Here is a 17,952-nt window from a genome sequence, read left to right on the forward strand (position 1 = left end):
AACTTGGTCTCTTGATTGTGGTAACTATTGATCAAACCCTTTCAAATCATGTACTTTAAATGGCTATACTTTAATATAGGCAAATTATACCTCAATAAAGTTGATTCTCTTTAAGTTCAATATAATTCACTATATTAACAAAACAAAGGAGCCCAAACCAAATTATTTCAGTAATGCAGAAAAAGATTTAGATAAAATTAACTATTGATTCATAGTAAAAATTATCAGCCTCAGAAAACAGGTAAGCTGCACTGAAAATTCTGTTTTACAAAAAACGTAGAGTAAACATCACACTGGTGAATTGTTGAAGGCTACCCTTTGCAGACTGATGCAGATATCTTCCACTCACTCTTCTGTTTAATATGGTACTATATGCCCAAGTCAGTGCCATTAGGAGCGAAAATAAAAATGATTAGAACTGAAGAAATATTTGTGTTTGTAGAAATGATCTAGTTTATTTTACAAGTAAATTTATCAACATTGATGCAAATTTTACTCCCATCCCATTATTTTTATAAGCCAGGAAAAAGGCATTACAAGTGCAATTTTTTTATATATGCCATTTACAGTAGCATCACAAAAGATCAAATACCTAAAAGTTAATCTAATGAATGAGATACAAAAGCTCTACACAGAAAACTGGGGGAAAAAAGAAAGAAATTAAAGACTGCACTAGTAGAGAGATCCCAATAATAGCGCATCAGGGGTCCAATAAAATCTGGGTCCTAGAAGCCTACAAGTAGAACATTATGTATGATAGGCAGATTTGGGCCCAGGGGTCCCGCTCAAACTAAGGCACCAGCTAAGGACAATACAGGCGGTAAACCTTAAGCCCCTACCCAGATCTAGCCAATGGACAGAACACTCCCCACAGTAGAGTGGAGAGTGGGATATGACTTTCTCACATACTCTAGTGCCTCACCTTTGACCATGTCCCCTGGACGGGGAGACCTGGTGGCACTCAGAGGAAGGACAGCAGGTTACCAAGAAGAGACTTGATACCCTATGAACATATACAGGGAGAGGTAATCCCCCTCAGGAACAGTCATAGGGGAGGGGAATAAGGGGAAATTGGGAGGGAGGGAAGAATGGGAGGATACAAGGGATGGGATAACCATTGAGATGTAACAAGAATAAATTAATAAAAGAGAAAAAAATCTGAGTACCAATTTTCCTCAAATAAATTATTGAAATTCTGATTAAATTCCTAATTTCCCATCAAAATTGACAATCGAGTCTAAAACTTGTAGCGTAGGTGCAAAAAAGCCTAGAATAGCTAAAACAATGCCAGAAAACATTGATTGTGGTTGTTCTAAAAACTTCTGTTGTTCTGGTAATAAATGCAATGTGGTATTTACACAAAAAGTCCAAATATAGACTAGGAAGATAGAACAGGTATCACAGAAATAAACAGCCAGAAGCATTAGATTCATTATGAAAGTTGTACTGCAGAGCAATGGGTAAAATTGTTTCTTTCTTTTTTTTGGGGGGGGGAGGGGGTAAAATCTTTTCAACAATAGTAAACTGTTGAATTAAATTTCAACATTAAACACTAAATTTTGTGTTTAACATCCAATTAAAAATATTCAGTCCCAGGAACATTCTATATTTAAACATAACAAAACTTTTGAAGTAGGGAAATATTTTTTAGGACACATGCTAAGTTAGTGTTTATTATTAAATGATTGATAGATTGGATTACATTTAAATTAAAAATGTCTTGCAGTTGAAACCATTGCAGAATAAAAAAAGAATTCATAAAGATATTTGAAGTAAAATAACAAAAGGCTTATATCCAGAGAATTTATGAAGAATGCCTATGTAACATCTCTACCCAATATAAAAATTGAGTAACAGTTGAACAAATAACTTATTAAAGTGGATATTTAAATGCCCATACACATATTAAAAGAACTCAAATTAAAAATACTATGAAAGGCCACTACACTAGCAAAATGGCTAAAATTAAAAATATTTGCAATATTAATTACTGATGAAGATGTGGAGCAATAAGAATTCCCATGCAGAGCCTGTGGGAGTGTGAAACAAAACTCATCGTGCAAGACTATTTGGAATTACAACTGAGGCAGATTTCTCCATAGCCTATAACCTAACAATTCTGCCTCCAGGTATATAATACAACACAAAGAGCTCATATGTGCCATCAAGTTTCAACTGAAATCATATTTGTGTTTAGATTACTCCAAAAAAAAGCACACAATTGAAAACATGAGCTTACTAGCACAGGGTTGTGGTTGTAGCTCAGTGGCAGATAATTACCTAGTGTGTGTGAGGCATTCCATCCCCAGGACTGCCAAAAACTAAGTAGAAGGTTTAGTGCTTTGGATTAAAATATAGCCATGAAAAATGAAGAATCTATGCCTACACACAGTATGACTAAACCTCACAGATGCTTTGAAATTAAACTACTTTTATGATACTTGGGTATTGTGCTTACTGCCTTGAGTATGCTAAGCACATGCTTTAACACTGATTTATACCCACAACCCTTCCTTAGTTTTTTCTCTCTCTTCCCCCACCTCTTTTCATTTGCTGCTTGTTTGTTTCTAACAGAGTCTCATGAAATTTATGCTGATCATTGATAATCAAGGATGATCATTAATTTAATTTTTCTTCTCATATTTATTGACAGTTGCATTCATGTATATAATGAATTTTAGTTGTTTACACCCCTCAATTCTCTTCTCTTATCCCTCTGTCTTTTTCTTTTTCTGACTAAATAACATATTTATTCTCTTCACATCCTGGTCATAGCCCTAGCCCTCCTCACCTACCAGTCCCACCCTCCCACTCTCTACCCCCTCCTCTCTCCCTCCTCCCCTATTCCTCAGAAAAGGGGAGCCCCATTTCCAATCCACTCCAGCTCATCAGGATGCATTTGAGACTGACCAAATTCTCTTTCCCTGTGGCCTGGGAAGGCAGTCCTATGAAGGGGAAGTGATAGAAAAGCTACCAACAGAACCAAATAACTAGGACACAGAGGGGCTTACTGAGATTGAAGCATCACCGAAGGACCATGTATGGTCTGGACCTAGGCTTCCTTATATGTAGCCAATGAGCAGCTCAGGCTTCATGCTGGTCCTCTAGTAAGGGGAGCAAGGGGGGCATTCTCTGACATGGACTCTGTTCTCCCTGCCTTTTTCACTGAAATTTTTCTTCTTAACAATTCCTCCTACTACTTACATATCTTCTTTTTTGTGTGATCCATTGACTTAATTAGAGTTGCTTGCCTGAGGTTATTTAGTGGGGCACAGGCAACTAATCTGTGCCTACATGACTAACTAAAATGATGTCCCTCCCTGAACAACCACTAAGTATCAGTACTCTCTCAGGGAGGGGTGAGGATTCTTGGGACCTTCCCCATGCATGATAAAATTTGGAAGAGCCTATTCCATCTGCAAAGAGTTCACGAGTGCAATACCTATGCCATGTCTAGAATACAATTTTTGATGTACATTTCCTCAATCCTTTGGCTCTTACATTTTTTCCCAAGCTTTCTTCTGATATGGTTCTTGGTCCTTGGTGGAGGAGATACAGATATCTTTTCAGGACCAAACTCTCCAGCATCACTTATTTTCTACACTTTAGCCAGAAACAATGGTAGTAGATTCCACCCAAGGGCCAATGAATTCCCAAGCTATGGGCACTTGACCAAGTTTAAAGACATAGTTCTGAGAGGTTTTGGGGAGTGGGCCTCAAATCCTAACAAAAAGCAGTTTATGATCCCCCATAACAACCATGCTTACTACTATACGAGTATCTACTTCTTGTCTGTTAGGTTGTTATGGCAACTTACATATTTCACAGCTGGGTAAGATTTATTCACTTTTCTACCACAGAGGTCTGCATAGCATCAGACCTTCAACTTCTGGTTCTCTTGTCTCAATTTCTTTAGTGCTGGGATTACAATAGGGGGCTGCCATGCCTGATTTTATACAGTCCTAGGGGCAGAAGCCATAGCTTTGTACATGCTAGACAAGTACTTTACCAACTGAGCTAAATTAGTAGCCCTTACTTTTATTTTTGGTACAGTGTCTCATTAAGGTTCCCAGAATGGTCTTCAACTTGCAATCTTCCTGCCTCACCTTCTCAAGTAGCTAAGATGACAGACCTCCAACATTATGCCCCGTTCACAAATGTTTTGCAGAAAAAATAAGTCCAATAAAAAGATTATGTAACTCTATCTACTTCCAGAAACTTCACTAACGGTCTTAATTATAGAATTCAGATGGCAGTTACTTGGGAATATCCATAAACGTTGTTTTAAAAAGCATGATTGTGTATCAATCACTGGAAGTTCACTATGTTTGGAATACAGAATGATGAGGTCACAATAGGGAGAACAAATTCATCCTTTAGTATATTAGCTCCAAACCATTTACTACACAGAGCCATAAACAGACGTATGTTTGAATGTTCACTGTAACACTGTTTGTGATACACGAAATGAGGTTTAGTCTCCATCACTGGAAATGGCATGAGTAGAATGTGGTAGTAGCTTACTATGGTGTCCAACACAGAATTTGAAGCAACATGAATAAACACAAAAGACTGTGCTTAGTTTGTAAAACGATAAGAAACAGGACGAGAGAGATCTAATACAGTGCACTGAGGCTGAAGGGATGTCAAGTTCCAGACAAGCTTGAGACACATGGCAAGACTATCTCAAAACAAACAGAGATAAAGGGTAAATGTTAGGATACTCACCAAGCTTTCCAGCCATCGCTAGAACACTCCACAGCATTTTCATCACTACAAGAAGTAGCTCTATTCCCAAGACCAGGTATTCCCTCACTCCCTTCTAGCCTCAGCTCCTGACAAAACTTATGTCCCTAAGAGTTGCCTGTTAAGGTCATTTCGTCAACAAAATTGTATAGTATGTGGCTTTTTGAAATTCACTTATATTGTAGTCCAATTTTTTGTTCTTTTTGTTTTCTGAGGTAGGGGTCCCACATAGCCCAGGCTGGTCTTGAACTCCTCATCCTCTTGTCTCCACCACTATCCTTATGAGACACAGTTTATACTTTCTTTTATGGCTAAATAATATTTCAGTTGATGGGCACTGTGGTTGTTTCCATCACTTAGCTATAGTAAATACTAACAATACTGTTAATATGCTTACATGTGTTTGACTTTGCTTTCAATTCGTTTGGGCATATACCCATAAGTGGTGAATCCTTAACTCATTATTTTCTTTTTTTTATATCATACATTTCTTTTTTAATTTATTCATATTACATCTCAATTGTTAGCCCTTCCCCTGTTTCCTCCTATTCCTCCCTCCCTCCCACTTCCCCCCTTCTCCCCTTCCCTATGTCTGTGATTGAGGGAGACCTCCTCCCCCTATATATGCTCTTAGAGTATCGAGTCTCTTCTTGGTAACTTGCTATCCTTCCTCTGAATGCCGCCAGGCCTCCCCATCCAGGGGACGTGGTCAGAAAAGGGGCACCAGAGCTCGTGTGAGAGTCAGATCCCACTCTCCACTCAACGGTGGAGAATATCATGTTCGTCGGCTAGGTCTTAGTAGGGGTTCGAAGTTTACTGCCTATATTCTCCTTGGCTGGTGCCTTAGTTTGAGGAGGACCCCAGGACCCAGATCTGCCTATCATAAAGTTCTTCTTGTAGGTTTCCAGGACCCTGTGGGTCCTACTATTTCCCCATTCTTCCATGCTACTCTCACCTAAAGTCTCAATAGGATGTCCTCTCCTCTGACCCACTTTCCTGGTAAGTAAAGTTTTTCATGGGACGTATCCTTTGGACTAATGTTTTGATATAAGTGAGTATATACCATTTGTCTCTTTTTGCTTCTGGGTGAACTCACTCATTATGATAATTTCTAGGTCAATCCATTTGTCCACAAATTTCGGGAATTCCTTGTTTTTAATAGCTGAGTAGTATTCCATAGTGTAAATGTACCACAGTTTCTTAGTTCATTCTTCTACTGAGGGATACTTAGGCTGTTTCCATGTTCTGGCTATTATGTATAAAGTAGCTATGAACATGGTTGAGCATATGTCCCTGTTGTGTGTTAGGGCATTTTCTGGGTATATTCCAAGGAGTGGGATAGCTGGGTCTTGAGGAAGCCCTATTCCCATTTTTCTGAGAAAGCGCCAGATAGCTTTCCAAAGTGGCTGTACTAGTTTGCATTCCCACCAGCAATGAAGGAGTGTTCCTCTCTCTCCACATCCTCGCCAACATGTGGTGTCACTTGAGTTTTTGATCTTAGCCATTCTGATGGGTGTAAGATGGAATCTCAGTGTCGTTTTGATTTGCATTTCTCTGATGACTAACGAGGAGGCGCATTTCTTTAAGTGTTTCTCAGCCATTTGATATTCCTCTGTAGAGAAATCTCTGTTTGGTTCTGAGCCCCATTTCACAATTAGGTTGTTTGGTTTTGTGGTGTTTAATTTCTTGAGTTCTTTATATATTTTGGATATTAAACCTTTGTCAGATGAAGGGTTGGTGAAGATCTTTTCCCAGTCTGTAGGCTGTCACTTTGTTCTACTGACAGTGTCTCCTGCCTTACAGAAGCTTCTCAGCCTCATGAGGTCCCATTAATTATTTTAACTCATTATTTTAAAGAATCACTTTGACAAAAGTGTACCATTTTAAGTTCCCGCTAGCATTTTCAAACTATGTCATAATTATATTTTTTAATACATTTTATAGTTATACATAGATGTATCTATTTCCAGGTTCCTCCCCTTCCCAATTCTAGACAGGACCAATAAATACTGGTCTATTTTTCCAGGGATCTTAGAGAGATAAGGGGGGAAAGTTGGAGAAAAGTGAGTCCCTAATCATATGTACCCTTCAATCCTATTTTCACTCACATCATTATGCTAAATGTACCAAATGTCTAGGAGTTTCATAACACCAGCTGGTCAATTTTGATACCTTCTACTTGAAGCTATAATCATATAATAGAAGAGCTTAATCTCAGAATTCCTACTTCAAATGTCAATTGATTGTTGAAATTTACACTTGCATGTCTAGCCATGTATCAAGAGTTCCCTCAATCCCTCAAGTGTGGGAGTTTTTATATAGCTCACAGAACCCAGGGAAGTTTACTCACTATTATTCATTTGTCTTAAGGGATCAAAGTGAGGAACAGTGCAGCCAAAATCATGGATGTGCTAAGATGTCTTGGAAGACACTTGGCTTCCTGCCCTAGGTCACATGCTTAACATCCCATCTATGTACTAACCTAGATGCTTTCTGAACCTCATAGTTGGAGGATGTTCCATTATGTTCACGATTAACCAGGCACTAATGATTGCTGTTATCTAAATGTACCCCACCTCCATTCATGTTGAAACTTGTGATAAGAAGTGTAACAGTAGTAAAGCTTTCAACAAGAGATTAGATTTGCTGGAAAAAGATTTCAAGGGGTTCCTGGGGTTAAATTAAGTATATTTCACAAGTGAAAATGACATGAATAGGGAAGGGAAACAGGAGAAGAGTAAATATGTAACTTTTATATTTGTGTTGAATTTCACTGTGAAATACTTAGGTAGGGTATTCAGAATGTTGACTATGTCACAAGCATTCCATGCTTATAGACATGATTAGGTCTTGATGGATAGGTTTCTTTATATGAAAACAGTGCTCAACTCTTTTTCCCTTTTATCACATAAATAAACACCAAGTAGGTGGTTGTCAGACAATGAGTGTCAATTGGACTTATCCTCCAGAGTTGTTAGAAAATAATTTTTGTTCAAGGGTTGTCAGGTCATCGATATTTTGTTACAGTTGCACAAATGGATTACTGTACTAGTGGGGATTATAATAATGGCTCAATGTACTTTGGAAGCACACCTGGGTTGCACACCCCATATTACAAATATGGAAAATAAAGTCACCTACTCAGTCTGAAGAACAGGGGCATGAGGCTTCAACGCACTAACCATATTTTGGTGGTGTTGACATCTAGCCACCTTCTGACAGCTAACCACCCTCATCACCATCCATTCATTAGCATATAAAGGATTGACTCTTATGTTTTTGTGTCATGAATAGACCAAATACTGCAACAAAAGATGCTCCTATATCCTACCCAGTAAAATACAAGGGCCATGGGGACTATACACGAAGTCTGTATATGTATTTCCTGTTATGTCACTATATTTGACCATGCTTTGGAGATCCATTCAGTATTGCTGTGTCACTTTGGAGAAGGAATTGAAATCTTGGGTATGAAACTCTTTATAGCTGGCTCTGCCGTCAGTCAACACTTTGTTTAGTGATATGTAAAGCAATTCAAAAAACTTCATGGGTGCGGAGATGGAAGGAAGAACTATGAGTTTAACTAAAGGCACCCATTCTGTACAGAGCCATCTACCACACTTTCAAAGATTATCAAATACCTGAACTATAAGACCTTTTTTTATAAGACCAGTGGCTAGGGCACAAAGTAGGGAATGGAATTAACTGGTAGGTAGGAAACCAAAACTCATAAAGAACAGAAAGTATAATCTTCCAAAAACTCTAAGTCATTTGCTTTATTTTCATTGAATTCAGCATGAGGTAACAAAAATACAATGATTACCATCATTGGCTATTAATTTATTAATTACATACAGACACTGATCTTTGCATCACTTGTATTCATTTTGTGCTTTAAGTCACATTAATGTAAAATACATATTTTTTTATTAAAAGCCTCAAGTTTATATAACTAACAATTAAAACATTCTCCTTTAAAATTTCTATTATTCCACTGAGAATTTTAGCATGAAATGCTACTTTCTAAAAGTATCTCTACTTTTAAATTTATTTTTAAAGAGTAGACAAGCAACATTATAAAACTTTTGTTTCTTAGAAGCAATTTCTGTTCTCTTCTTCCTCTTCTTATCATTCTTGAGCTTTTTATAAGCGTCTTGTCATTGTATCACAAAGCTGCTCCTGTGCTTTCATGAACAATGGCCAGCAGTAGTAGACTGTCCATTAAATACTTGGGTATGCTGTCAGAGAACAAATGGTATAGTGAAATGACAGAACATAATAAAAGGTTCAGATTTAATTGAGACTGGAGAGTCCTTCATTCAAATTTTGGGACAATGATGGAGGGAGAGCAGAAGGTGGAAGAGAAGTAAAAGGGAGGAGGAATGGTGAGACAGGGGGCAGTGCGGTAAGGGACTTTACTTCCTGCAAGCAACAACAAATAGAAGCATTTCATCACAGTGTGATGCATCTTTGAAAGTTGAGGCAAGAAGAGGAAGGATGACATTCCATCATATTTTTGGTTTCTTCATTTGAAAAGACTGGCATGTGAGACCGTTTTGGGTGAAACCATGACATCACAATGAAACCATTAATTGCTAAGGTGATCAGCTTCATGGAGCTCTTTTCCTTTCTTCTTTCCAATGAGGTAAGTTACACTCATTTATGGTTCCTAGAAAAGTGACTCAGAAATATTAGAGATAAAGCACTGATAAGACGGCCAATGGAGAAATGCTTCCAGGTAGCCTGAAACCCAGCAGACAATGTAGCTGTTGCCTAACAAACACAGAAATCTACATTGTATGCCAGGTTCATGCCTCAGACCTGGATGTCCAGCCTGCAAATCATCCACCCAGATTAACGTGTCAAAGCTGGTATGTGTCTTAGTTATCATAGAGAAAAGAAAACTGAAGTCACAACTGCCGTTGCTTACCTATAGGTGAAATTTCCTCAAATAATTCTATTAGCTTTCATTCATCATCCTATTTTTTAAAACAGCCTTTAAAGGCCAAGAGATGTGTGGAAGTACAGATAGGTACATGAACGGGTATCAAGTTAGGTAGCTGATAACATAGACAGACATTAAACTGGAGAGCAAATGATATTTTCATTGGGGAAAGAGGAGGACAAGGAGGAAAACTAGTCAATGGATCAAATATCCTTTATAGTGTTAAACACAGAGACCACATCATTAATGAACTCTGGCTAACTTCCACCAGCCAATGAATAATGGAAGATCAGATTCTGAAACCTGTGTGTGTGTGCATGCCCATGCATGTGTGTGTTGCTCCAGGCAAAGCTATTGTTTCACAATGACCTTGCTCTGGGTACCATGACTGAAGCTAGATGATGCCACCAGAGACCCAGTAGCCAGATGTAGCTGCTGATTACCAAAGACAGGATCTACACTGGCTACTGAGCCACTGAGAGCACCCTAGTCCTTCTGAGAGCTAGACAATTCATGGCCTTCTGAGGAGAGACTCTGGAAGGAAAAGAAAAGATGTCAATTATAGACATTAATGAAACAATACTAAGTTTTCGGTCACATATTTTTCATGGGTTGTGAATATATCCTAACTATCTCTAGATTTACCTGCTAAATGTCTAAAACACAGAAAGTTCCTATTCAAAGTAACACCTCGTCAGTTCTAAGCTTCCCCCTATAAAATAATACAGGTCTAAATCACTAGCTAGGTAAACTCCTTGTTGATCCAGTCACTCAATTATCCTAGAAATAGTTAAAAATAATTACTGCCACACTTTTATGTATTTTAATCCAGGCTTGGAGTACAACCCTGAGCAAAGTCCCCTGACTTTTGGAACTGAGAATCAGAGATGACAAGGAGGTTAGGGAAAAACAAGAAAATAATCCAGCAGGCATGCAGTCATTTCATAAGCATAATAAATAATTGAAAGTAATGGAATTGTTTTCAAGGTAGTTGAGGAATGTGTGACTGAAGGCCTGATGTTCATGCAGCTTGCAAGAAGCATACACATACTTGGGGGAGAGAAAAGACAGCAGGGGAGTCCAAAAGGCAAGTGTCAAAAGCATCAAGGCAAGGTAACGTCCAGTGATTTGAAATAAAACTCAGTATTGGGCCACCATGAGCAATCACTTTTTTCTACATTTAGAATCATTTTTTAAATTTCAATTCACTATGACTTTGTTTCAAGCACACACACACACACACACACCTTAGAATTTTGCCTTCTTATGATTTAAAATTCTGCAGCAGCATTCATTTAGAAAAATTTAGGAGGATTATCATCAGGGAGAAAGCTCTCAAAAGCTTACAACTTTCAAACAGTATAAGTTCAATGGACATGCAGCTGGACCATACAGTGATAAACAAATATATGCACACTGCAAAGAAAGCTGGCTCATTACAAAACTGTTTGTGGTAAGGAAACACAAGCAGCTCTCTGGAAGTCACATTGTTCTTGGCTCTTTGCAAGAAGACAGGAGTGGGAGTGACAAAGGATGTAGGCTTTTCTTTGACTGCTCCCCCCTTTTAATAGTGATAAACTAACCTTATCTATTAGGTGTATTTTAGCATCCTCTTTTTATAATGAAATGAGGGGGGAACATTTACTCTGGTTTGGCAGGCTCCTCCTACCCTTTATTTTAAGCATAAAGCATTTATGGAGCATACAAATACATATCTTAGAGCACTCTCCAACTATTCCTAAATCACCTTTTATAGATAAAGCTAACAGAGTGAAGCAAGGGTTTAGTTTGGTTATTTCTAATTCCAAGGTCAAACACATGTTTATTTATAAATCTTAGTCCATCTTAGCTACAATCTGTAGACCCTGAAAGGTTAAGTATGGAGGAAAGGACTTGGGGGGGGGGCATATGGGTCTCTCAGGGATGGGGAAACAGAATATATTCTATGGGTTGTCTGAGGGGCAGGGAGGGCAGGAATAGGAGGATCAGGTGAGGAGGAAAGGGGAGATGGAGTTGAGAGAAAGAAAATGGGGACAGAAACATTTAGAATGAGGAGCATTTGAGAGGTGGTATGGAAACCTAGTGCAGTGGAAACTTTCTAAAATATATCAAGGAACATAAAATATCTGAATTGAGTCTTCAATTGATAGGGGAGACCATCTCTTGTCATCAAAGGAAGTTTTCAGTATTTGGACTGGGTTACATGCAACTGAGTTGATGGCCAAAGCAGTCCCATGAAAATCCCCATACAAAACAATCCAGGCTTTTGCCAAGAATATAGGTTGCCCTCAAGCAGCAAGTCCCCACTGCTTAAGAAAATACCCACATAACTCATTGAGCATGGAGAGGTAGAGCTCATGCCTACATGTTCAAGTGGCTATGTCACAAAGTTATTCTATAGGTTACCAGAAGAGAAATGTAAACACCAAACCAATCCATGAAACTTTGATCTACAATCTGTCCTGCCTGCAAAATATGCTAGGGCAATGGTGGCACAAAGGTTGTGGGACTAACCAATCAATGACTGATTTGACTTAAGGCCCACTCCATGAGGTGAAACCCAAACCCAACACTGCTTGAGCGATCAAGAACCAGAGACTAGATAGCCCAGAGACCCAGGGTAAAACCAAATTCTCCTGGTCTAAAAAAAACAAACAAAAGACGTGGTGAAAAAATGACCCCTAATGCCATTCTGCTGTACTCATAGATCAATGCCTTTCTTATTCAATCATCGTCAGAGAAACTTCCTCCTGCAGCACATAGAAACAAATGCGGAGAAACAGAGTCAAGCATTACACACAGAATGAGACATCTTGGAACACGTGGCTAGAAATGGGCTGTCTCTATCAATTCCTCCCCCTCAGAGCTCAAAGAACCCGGAAGAAGAGGAGGCAGAAAAAATGTAAGAGCCAGAGGGCATGGAAGACACCAGAAAAACAAGGGCCTCTAAATTAACTGAGCAAAGCTCCTATGAACTCCCAGAGACTAAAGTAGCAAGCACAGGGCCTACAGAGATCTGTACCAGGTCCTCTGCATGTATATTATAGCTTTAGGTTTAGTATTTTTAAGGGACTCATGAATATGTGAATGAGTGGGTCTCTAATTCATGTGCCAGCAGCCTACTAAAGAATGTAGTCAACTTCACTCACAAACATATTTATGGATCTGAAAGACCACAAGCCAGATCACGGATTTAACTAACTCAGCAATGATTAATTTAAAAGTGAATAAAAAATGTCTCCCATTAGGAAGGCTTAATGTCAAACGTTCTTTAAAAAATAGGCATATGCATGGAGGAGGAAGGGAGGGGACAGAGTGGGAAAAGAGCAAGAGACACAAACTTTGGGAGGCACTAGGCCTGGGATTACCTTGATTATGGGTGATTGGGATTATGGCATCACAGGTATTTACACATATCCAAACTCATTAAACTGTCCACATGAAGTATGTGCTGTTCTTTGTTTATCAACTGTACTTCAATAGCTGTTAAAAAAAAAAAAACACGTGCCTCTCAAATGGTGAAGAACAAAAAGATTAACTAATACTAAGTATAGACTAGGAAAGTAATGCATTCATATACACAGTTTGTCTCAAAGGGTTAAATTATGCTGAGAGAGAAACCAACCTTTTAAATACAGGTGTCTAATTACAGTACATTCCTGTGAACTTGGATTCCTTCTGCATTACGTTAGGGCACTGGAATCAGGCTATCACCATAACCAGGCACGTGGTGGCAGCCGGTCTAACTCTTGCATACCTGAGGTCTTGTGACTACTGGGACCAAAAACATTTATACCAGCTGATGGTCACTTGATTGTCACATCTCTCTATTTAGTAAATTGTCATACATGTCAACTTGAAATTAGAGGTGAACATTTTCTGGGACATTCCTGTTCAAGACCCTGTTAAAAAGCCATTTTCTGCCAAATAATTCTAGCCTGAACAGGCCTGGGAAGAGATCAGGCTGGCACAGGATCCTAAAACATGCTTTTGAGGGTGAAACCTCCTCCAGCTAATAAAGACAGACTCAGACTAGTTTTGGAAAACAATATAACAATTAGATACATGCCTTTAATACTTCTGAATTTTAAAAAATCCATTTTTAAAATAATTACTGGATGAGAACTAAGTCATTTTGCTTACTAAATACACTCAGAGGGGGAAAAAACAATAGCTTTAACTTGAGTGACACACGGTCTTTTGTGGACAAATTCTAGAATTCAATTGACTGAAATTCATCTTTCTCCCTTCCTCCCCTTTCCTTACTCTCTGGAAGAAACACTTAAAGCATTTTCTAGATACAGTGTCAACAGTGTGCAAGGCGGGGAAGAACTCTTGGCCTTAAAAAAGGGAAAGAAAAGTATTTGTATCCTCTTAATGACAAGAAAATAAGGATATCAAATAATTGTTATCTGAACCTGCAAACAACAAAAACACACAGTCAGTTCCTCCAAAAATGCTAGTGTGGCCTTTGTTTAATCACAACCCATTACTGGTCTTTCCATATTTGGTCTCACTTTTGAGCCATGTGCAGTTTTCTGAAGACATCAACATTTGCCTAGCATCGTAGTCTGTAGGCCTAATTTATAACACTGTCTGACACCTAGTGCCATACAGTACTTTCATGGTACTGAATTTTTAGTTCTTCTGTAAATTTTCCCAGACAAGTTCTACTTAGCTCAGACAATCTAAAGGGGAAGCAAGCCGTGGGCCCTACGGTTGCTGGCTCTTCAGCTCCTCCCACCCCTGGAAGGCCCAGCTGTAGGCCTCCTCACAAGTGAGAAGGATGTTTCTGTGGAGCTGGCACCCTGATGGCTTAGTCTGTGTTGACCAGGAACAAAGTCACACTGCTCTGACATTACTCATTAGAAATGTGTGAGAACACAGGTACTTTGCAGTAGTCATAGTAATCAAGTCTCACACTTTTGTAATTCTTTAGGTGTGAGCAGCACTTAGTAAACAATGGTCACCTAAATCCATCAGAGGTCAATCACTTCTAAAATGTCTGGGCATCTATAATACTATACTTTAAAAAAAAATACATAGAAAACCCTGAAACCCCATGGATGAACATCTCCATTCACAGTCACACCTGTGTGTGGCTTTAGCCACTTGACAGCACTGAAGGGCCCTAAGGTAAGGCAAGGGGTACACTCAGGTAGACTCCTGACCTTCACTACAGCCTGCCCCACAACCATGGACATCTACCAGACTAAACAGAAACTGTGTACCAACATATAGTTCTATGGTTGTATGACAAGTTTTTTTTTAACAAAGTCTATATAAACAGCTCCTACAACAAAGGAAAAGAGGGAAAGACGAGCTAACAGATGGAGTGTGAAGATTTGGAGTTGCCAAATTCAGATAATTTGAAAAGGATAAAAGGCCAAATGTATACCACCACACATACAGAAACTATTTGCTAAAAGCTGCCAGCTACAGCATGCAATGCTCATCAAAGAGGAAGAAAATGTGGATTCTACTAGTGTAGCAAGGAGAAAATGGAAAAGGTAAGTGAGATTTTAAAGAATGGTGGGGAGGCCCAGCAGCACACAGAGGAAGAGGAAGCAAGCTTTCTGGAAGAGACCTCATAGGCTGAGGTCATAAGGTGGGGGAGGAAGTCTCCTTCAGTCAGAGGTCTAGGGGGGAATAGGATGAAAGAGGGAGGGAAGGTGGGAATGGGAGGATACAAGTGAGGGGATAACAATCAGGATGTAATCTGAATAAATTATAATACAAATTAAATAAAAAAGAGTGGTCTGACCCAGTAGTGCATAAAAGGCAGTGGAGCAACTGATTGTTCATAATCTTTAGATAATGTGAGGAAAACAGCAGTATGCAGTGCTAACCTACAATCAAGTATTTGCTGGTTGTCACACAGTGAAAATGAATTCACTTCTTCAGCTGGTTATAGGAACAAGCATATTGTTGGAAGCAGCTTAGTACAAACCAAGGACCATTCCACGTCTTGACAACAGCATTCTCCTTCTCTCTGCCATTTAGTTGTAGAAGCTGGATTGTGCTCATGCTGATGGTGGGAGGGTTTTCACAGTGCACAGCCAGTTCTGTAGAGCAAAAAAACAAATATTTATAGAAACACCATGATGCTGGTTAAAACTCCAAAGATTAAAATTTGAGAAAAGTAGGTCTGGGAAGATAGCTAAAAAGTGTCTAAAGTACTTCCCATAAAAGCATGAGGACTTGAATTTGGTCCACAGAACCAAATTTTCAGAAACAAAAAAACAAATAACAAAAACATGTATGGTGCTGTATTTGATTGTAATCTTAGCAATGGAGAAAGAAATAAAGACACTTGGATTCCTTTGGCCTGCTGACCAGCCAGCCTCCCCTAATTGATGAGTTCCAACAAGAGAAGCTGTCTTAAAACACCCAAGGACATCACTGGTAGTTGACCTCTTCCCTATGCACCACATACAAGAGAGGAAAACATAAAAAGTCAATAAATCTGCTTTCAACCTGAGGTCATCTATTTTATACTGTATAATATGCAATATTAAAAAGGGTCACTATTAGTGACAAAGTATAAGGAGGGATGACAGGCACTGCAGCAAGACCAAAAACATGAGTAAGAGATGACAGGCACTGAGACACTCGATAGGGACATTAGCTTCTTGGAAGGTTGTTCTTACCTATATAGAACATGAGGATTAGCAGCTGGAGAAAACATGAGAGGTTGGGAAGGGAGAGGAAGTAACTTTGGTGAGTTTAATTAAAAAGTTAGAAAAGGTTAGAGTCCAGAATCCACAAGAAAGTTATCATTATTCCTAAGCTTGAGGGAAGGCAAGAGATGAAGGAAGGAAGTCTTCCTTCCTGTACAGAGAAACAGTAGCCAACTTCATGACTAGTTTGAAAGGGGAAATGACAGGAATAAAATTGCTGTTTATATTGATGGTAAGCAAGACTGGGGACATCTGGTTCTTCCTTCTGTGAGGGGGGAAAAAAGGGTCAGGAGAGGTATGCCTTGAAAGACTTAGCTGCAAGTGAGGTGGGGTTGGGTGAGACTGCCAATGTACCCTAGGAATGTGTACCCTAGGAATGTAACTTTCAGTTAAAAAAAGGAGAGGACTAAGAGCGATGCTCAGTGTCAGTGTCTACATATCATGTATGAGGTCCTGGCTTCCCTATCAAGCCACTTCTCTCCCAGGAAAAGTTTCTGTATTCACCTGAGCCCCAGGCTCCAAGCCCCTAACCCCATGCTTATACTTATGCTTCCGATGGTATCAAGACTGTTTCGGGTTCTTATGAGAAATTACTATTCATTTTCTGACATGATCTCTCTTGGAAACCTTACCTAGATGAGTTCAAACTCTCTGTTGTTTGGGCAACAAAGTGGGGGAAAAAATCCCAGACATGGTCATTCTTTTACTTTCCCACCTTAACAGTGGTAGTGCTAATATGGAAATCCCAAGCAGACTGGAGGGAGCCATCCGTCATCACATTTCTTTCTGTCCCTATGAAAACTGGCAGATACCAGAATCATAAGTCATAAAAGAACAGCGGCAGATGATTAGGCCAAAATGAAATACAGCAACAGACTTTTCCTTGACTGAGTTTCATTTCCAGGCAGAACCTTATATTCTTGGTTCATCTTTATTACTATAGTCCCTAATATTTTAAAAGATAAAATTACAGCTGAGTGAGTTCTCCAACCATGAGTACAACATTTAGAGACATGAACTCTCAAGACTGAGTAAGGAAACAAGTCATGTTTTGTTTTGGACATGTGAGTGAGGATAGACAGAAAGCTCTTAGGAAAGTTGTCATTTACCAATACACCAAACAAGTTACAAAACAGGGTGGCTACTGGAGCCCTCAACCAGGATACAAGGCACAAAACAGAAACAAACACAAAAAGCAATGCCTCAGTTCTTTGACTCTACTCCACTTGAGAAATGCACACAGTACCATTTCCCTACAAATGTAAAAGGCTCTGAGAAGCCTAGCAGGCAGGGAGTCTATTTAATGTTGTTCCTCTCAGAGTTTCTTAAACTTCCTTGCTCATAGACCTCTCCTCATGCCCACTCGAAACATGTTTGTTAAGTACCGTCTCACAGAGTACTGAAGGCTAGACTTGGGCCCTCCAGAGTTTTTCGCATAAACTCATGACAAGTTTGGATGGCAAATTATGTAAGGCATGCTCTGGAGGCAATTTGCTCAAAACCACAAAGGGGAAAAAGTAAGAGAGATAGTGAAGGACATTGAAAGTGACAGGTACTTGGAGAAGAAATAAGCTATCAACA

The sequence above is a fragment of the Acomys minous genome (genome assembly GCF_964271855.1).
Source record: "Acomys minous genome assembly, chromosome: 7".
NCBI lineage: Eukaryota > Metazoa > Chordata > Mammalia > Rodentia > Muridae > Acomys > Acomys minous.